A 7,232-nucleotide genomic window follows, 5' to 3' on the forward strand; every position below is an offset into this window, starting at 1 on the left:
GTTATTAATGACAAAATCTTGAGGGGAGGGAGTGGGGGTTTCTTAAAAAAAACCATTCCAATACGGAATCGTTCCACCATAATACACCAACGTGGGCACGATATTTTAAAAGATTTGGTGCTCGATGGGGTGGTTATTGGTAATTAGTTGGGGTGCTTTATAGTTTATATACGCCTATATCTTTAGCACTCCCGCAAACATCCTCTACAGCTGAGTCGATTTTTACGTCTGATTAGCATACTGATTCATAAAATTCCACGAGTTTAGGTATCATTACATTATATTCTAAATGTTGCGATTTGTAAGTACTGTGACCACTGCAGTGTAGCCGTCCTCGTTGGCAATATATTATCTAGGCGATTTTGTTTCCAATTTCGTTATATTATTATCACATCCAATATTACTAGATAATTTTACTTAATATATTATAGTATGTGAGATTGGAAACTAGTCAAAACAAAACGTAGTTTTTTTGAAAAGTTATTATGAAACGTTTCTTTTACCATTATAGTGTTAAAGTAAATAGGAAAATATGTAATAAACACCGATAGGTACTTATTGTACACTATGAAGTGTAGAAAAAATTTTGGCTATTAATAATATGCATTACATTGTCACGCAAAATTTAGCGTGTAACTATTGTTACGACAATGATTCCGAATACCATACTAATTATGAATATTATTCAATATTCATGAATCATTATCAATTTAAAACTTATCGAATACGTTTCGTCCTAGTTCGAGTACATTTTCAAGTATTTGGACTAATAATTCAAGATATAACCATATGCGAAATTAAACAATTGCGTAATGACTAATTATTATTATTACCGATTTGACGTTCTTGAAAATCATAATCTCGAATAAAACTGTTAATTAATAGATAAGATACATCAATAAGGTTTATTTAAATAGACGGCATAGGTCTACGTTTAAATTCAATATTATTGCGATATTTTTTTTCACACTCGTTCTATTTATTTCGATAAAATATAATAGATACACTTCCCGAAAAATACTTCCATGCATATTATGTATTTCATTTTAATGATTTATCTCGGTATTTTTTTTAGATAAACTGCGTTTTGTAATATATGCACAGCAATATTTACTATAAATATTATAATTAATTATCTTCAATAGATAGGTTCTCGTTCAGCGCAGATCTATAAAGACAACGTATTTGAAAATCACTCGTCAGCCGCATGATGTGATAGTTGGATGGTTTAGCTTCAAAATTACGTCATGTTAAATCTTAATATTATAATATATTTATAAACATTATACATATACCATATTATTATATTATTATTACACTTGAAGAGTTGAACCGAATAAATCCTCGGGTGCTCTATAGAAGTCTTTTATGGAAAAGAATACCTAAAGATAATGTCATATATTATATTTCGTGATGTTATTGTTATTATTATTATTTTTTTATTATCATCATCATTATCGTCATCGTTGTGATCGTCATAAATATGGACAATATATTATTATATACACGATGACTCCCCTGCACCGTTGGACCCTTAAATCCCATAGGTATATTATTGTATATTATGCATTTAAGTACACTAAGTTTGATATATTTTTCCGGCTCGAGTAGGCTATTACGTTTATACATTATTTATATTATGTATACATATACCTATATAATATTATAATCGGCATTAATCCACACGAGTTTAGCGAATGAATGTTTTTTTCCGACGCTTTTTTTTTTTTAAATTGTATTTTGTATTTATAATATCATTTAAATAAAAAAAATAGGGTTGTGGCGGGGGTGGGGCGTAATGCCACGTTCTTCTACTGCGTATATTATGTTATATGCATAATATAAGAATGGAAACGACCATAAGGAACCTGTTGCTCGTCATCGTCCCGACGAGGGACATAAAAATCAAATGATAGTCTTATAATGTGGTATAATATTATTATTATTATTAAAAATAGGAACGTTTGGTGAAGCGTTGCGGCTGACTTATTGACTTAATTCCACGTAATCTCATCACACACACACTAAATGCACGCACGCTGTTATTATGGCCTATAGGGCGTCCTGCAGGAAAAATTATTCGTATATTTTATGAGTGCTTTATGATAACTGCTTTATCATTTGCAAGTTGTCAGGAAATCGGATGATTTATTTTGCGCATGAAAAAAATAGATGGTGGATGTCTGAACTTACAAATGAAACTTCCAATATTGAACAAAAACAAAACAACACGTCTAATCAATAAGTACATGCGCCTTCGAATTAGTAACAATTAATAAATATATTAATTATTGTATTATACTACGCGCAATCAATAGCGATAATACATAATTTTGTAATTGAATTATAATTGTTAGGAGTGACAAAATAGTTGACATTGACATTGAATAATATGTAGGTAGGCAAGTACAAGTTCATTTTTACCTAACATCTTATAGTTCAGTTTGAAATGTCCAAAAATATGAAGTTACACTAATAATAAATTTAATTCGTAAAATTGTATACAATAAATCAATGAGTCTATTACAACATATAGGAACTATTGTATGATATCATAATTGTCTTGGATACCTACTTACTTATACAAATTGTCTTCGTAGTATAATAGATTATAATATCAGTATTGTTATTCACAGGAAAAAATAAAATGAAGACAATTCTTTTATTGTAACCAAGTTTTTATATTTTTACATTGTTTTATTTATTTTTTTTTTTTTCATAATTTCTGTTGTATAAAAAAATTATGTTATAATTTCAAACCCGATGTAACGCAGAAAAATGTTTAAAGTTTGTGCCAACAGCTTATTGTACAAAACCTCACTGTAAGTTTTTTTATAGGTATATATTATTGTTGGTAATTCCAGTGATTTAGCTTCAACATTTATGAGCGTCGTGTTTTAATAATTTTTTAACATTGTACCTACCTACTTTATAACGTTTGTTCTAAAAGCTATAGAATATTACACAATATAATATATTATATAGGTAATACTTTAAATAAAAGGAATAATATCAGATTATAGAAGAAAAGATTAGCAAATATTTTAAGTACTTTTGTATAGTCTATACACATTGTAGTATGGATTCATTAGTACAGATATAATAGTTTTCCTAAAAAAACGATCAACTTTTTTTATTATACGTGAGTTAAAAGTTATAACATATACAGGTAGTATTAAAGTTCGTCGATGTGATATTGTTCTCAGATTTGTCTTGTAATATGCAGTATAATATTATTGTATAGGTAAATACGATTTCGTTTAAAATGCCTGTGCATATATTATGTTAATTCTATATACGTTATTAATAAATATATACTGCCGGAAAGCTGTTGTACGTTTACAGAATGGGTTCCGAGGAAAAATCTATTTAGTATCTCTTCGTCTTCCGTGCCATGAGATGAGCACACTGTATACGGCTTTTTCGCAAAATTCCGGGTGAAAGCTACAGTTTATATATGTGGCGCTCGTACATATACATACATATATATTGTTGGCAGTAATCCGTGAGGAATCGGACAAGGAGCTTTTATCGAGCTTTTCTCGTGTATTTATACGCGTGTGTGTGTGTGTGTGTAATGTGTATAGCGGACTGTGAAAAGGCCGCGGCGGGCGGTAGCGACCTTATTGCCGCCATCATTAGAGCTTTCGTTCGGGTAGGGGGCGTTTCCGGCGTCACCGTATCCGCCAATCGGGCACCAGGAGATAAATTATATACATATATTATATGTATATACAGTAGTATTATAGTAGTAGGTACCTCGGAGCTCACGGAGCACATTTCCTCTCACTCTGTTCACTTCTCTCTACCACCTCTCTACTCGATCCCCTCCACACCCCTCTCCGTCGTAATACGACTACTCTGCCGCAGCGTCGTCTTTACGTGATAAATAGTCAAACGTCCTCTCGTCCTCCACGCTCCACCACTTCCCGAAAAGCATGTCTTCGGGATCTGAGCCCCCGAAGTCACGGACCGCGGAGAGGAAACATCAAGAAGGAGAGAGACGGAGACAGATAGAGAGAGAGAGAGAGAGAGAGAGAGAGAGAGAAAGAGCAATATATCAGAGATCAAGACGACGACGTCAGAAGACGGCCCTCTCTGGCGACCCTTGTCGGTATATATAGGTGCGTTTGTTCAGCTCCGCATCTACTCCGCAGAAACAGAGTCTTTAACTCGTATTATATATCTATGTATATATATAGATAAAGATAGGAAGTTATCCAACTATCGTAGATATATATATATATACACAATACACGTGAAAGGCGAGGAAAAGTGTGGGGAACGTCACCGTGGCGTTTATATATTGTGTTCTCGGCGAGATTCAATTCAGGAGGTCGACGACGACGTAGACGTTGATCATAGAATTAAACCCTCGTTTCGTGTGTAAGACCTTCGTTATTAACCGGTGTTTTTCCCTTTCACGGAGTCGCCCGTTCACATAAAATAATATGTACCTATATATCTATTTACGTGGGTATATATAATATATATACATACATACACGCTTACATAAGCGAGTGTACCGGAAGCTGAGTGTATACAATACGGAAAGAGAAAGAGAGAAAAAAATACAACGAGATCCCAAGGTTCCGGAATCGTTTTTTTCAATGCTCGCCCACGATCGCCTCTTGGCAGTTTTCAAGGGGGCCATACGGCTAACGATCGGATGTACCGTACACGTCACACGCGCCGTAATTAGTTTTTTATTTACAGCGCGTCTTGTGTTGTGTATATATGTCACATCCATTTGACGTACCGACTCGTTTCGTAAAATCAATAGAAATTTTATCAATTTCACGAAATGGATCTATTCATTTTTTACACATCGAGTAATTACTACGTAAGCCGGCTATACTGCAACATGCATAACTTAAGACGGACCTAATAATTAAGCCTAAAAGTTTTAATTGAGATTAAATAAAATGTTAGAAGATTTTCTGTTTTATAAATGATTTATATAGGTACGTGCTATTGTTTCAGAATGTGAATGTACTCTACAAATTACGGAACAAGTAAAAGGGTTCAATTTACTCGTAGTGTACAAAGGTAAGTCGCTTCCACGCAGTGTAGGTACTTCGAGCAATGTCATAGAATAGGCACCAATAATAGATTATAATAGAAATATAATAGATTTGGGTATCAATATGCTGATAAATATTCTTAAATTAATTATATTCACTATAGTCGCATTCAACGATTTAAAAATAATCATTTGTTTATTATAATAATATTAATATATACATGAAAATGAGTGGGGAAAACTATTGACTTATTATTATTTACAAAACAATCCTCGTCTTACACGATTACACGAATCAGTGAAAATCTACGCTCAATTGATGGGGTATATACAAATCGTACTCAAATTACCAGTAATCGTGTAATTCTAAGGTAAAAAGAGTGTACCTGCAGTTTAAAATTGGCCAAAACATTGAGACTAAATAACTTAATATGGTAATTTTACTATTTTAGGGTAAAAAAGTTAGGTACCCCCGCTCAAACAAGCAACACCACTACATATGTATACGTCGTATTATACCTTGCATTAGGACTTCAATAATGCATAATTGTTTGTCAATAATGGCTTTAGTTTTTTTTATTTTTTTTTTATTTATTTGAAGTAATCTACAATCTATACATTTCTTAGTATAATAAGTAGGTTTGATAGGTGAAGTAAGAGTGATGTGAATAATAAGATTAGGGAAGATACCCAGTGGTAACACCCTGTAAGGCTTTAGTTAAAATATATCTGTTTGATTCATAATTTTATATATCGTCACTTCAAAAATTGATAACATTTGATAAAATACTTTATTTTGATAAAATACTTTTAAAAAAAAAAATACTTAGAATTGAATATTATTATTTTTTTTTTTCAAAATGTGTGGTTTTTAACGCTGCTTTCGAAATTGTTTGAATTTTTTGCGGTAACCATTATTTTGGAAGTTTAAGCCATCCAAAGTTTGCTATTTTATGTTTATATGCATGTGCGCAACACTACTTTAATGTTGCGAGGAGGATCTCGTGTTTGGTGTTTTTCGATTTTTTTGACCGAGCAGAGCGAGCGACTGGCAACGCTAGCAGATTATGTGCTTTTTAACAACCTTGTTTAATTCCGAGGCCTAACAAGGTGGTTTTACATACGATTAGCAAATCGGGTAATATTTTTGATTTTTTGTCCGAGTGATAGTCAATTCTATGCGCGCTATATACGAAAAAATATAGTTTTTGAAGTTTTTCATCAATAACTTCAAAACGAAGTTTGTCCGGGCTTTTTTTTTTTACATTCTTACAAAGTACCCTATAACACACATTTAAAAAAAAAAATTTGAAAAATCGAAAGGTTGCTAAAACAGAATCGTTCCGAATTTTTTATATTTTTAAGTAAATATGTGTGGGAGCATCACCCCCACGGGTTTCTTTTCTTTTAATGTCAGTTGGGGGCTATAGCCCCCCCCCCAACATTTCAGCACTAGTCGCGCCACTGGTACTTTCTTAACATTTTTAAAAATTTCAAAAATTGGAAATTGTTCTTTTTTCCTTGGTCTTTTTTTTCCGGGATTCTAATAATATTATGACAAAAAAAGTAATAATTAATCCTTTTGAAATTTTTTTCCAAATTTGGATGATTATATTCCACGACTTCATTGTCAATAGCTTTATAAAGTACGAATAAAATATGGTTGTACTGTGCGGTATAGTAATGGTTTAAAAGTATGCCAAAAATACTTTTAATTATTTAGAAAAATATATCGAATGATGGATGTTTTACATAATATCTAATAGGTATAGGTACTTGAAAAATAAAATCGATTTATTGTTAGATTGCTTTAAAGTCGTTGCCGGTAGGTTTAACGGTTTACCTATGAAGAAAACATTTTTATTGAGTTCAAAACAGATATGTGTGGATTAAAATTTTTCATATGGTATTTATAGTTATTAATTATTGATGTTGTCCGGCGACCGAGTTGCTCTGTCATTAATCACCCAATACGTTTTCAACTATATCTATACCCATATTATAACAACATATTGTATTATATTATTATAAATGCTTTTTTTTCATTATATTATATAATATAGGTGATGGGGTAGGCCGCGATGGTCGGTCGGGAACGATTTAATCAATGTAAAAACAAATCATGCGATTAAACTTAACACGTATATACCTATTATAATGTAACAGTGTTATATGTTATAGCCGACTATGATAATTTGTAAAAGCCACC

The 7,232-nt window shown here is 32.1% G+C and overlaps 1 protein-coding gene across 1 annotated transcript in view; it reads right to left on the reverse strand.

The window, feature by feature from the left end:
- The window catches only part of LOC100570533 (homeobox protein vnd), a 141,277-nt gene that overhangs the window by 1,653 nt on the left and 132,392 nt on the right, over positions 1-7,232 (reverse strand). The gene's annotated exons all lie outside the window — the stretch shown is intronic.

The sequence above is a fragment of the Acyrthosiphon pisum genome, chromosome A1, assembly GCF_005508785.2.
Source record: "Acyrthosiphon pisum isolate AL4f chromosome A1, pea_aphid_22Mar2018_4r6ur, whole genome shotgun sequence".
In the NCBI taxonomy this organism is placed as follows: Eukaryota; Metazoa; Arthropoda; class Insecta; order Hemiptera; family Aphididae; genus Acyrthosiphon; species Acyrthosiphon pisum.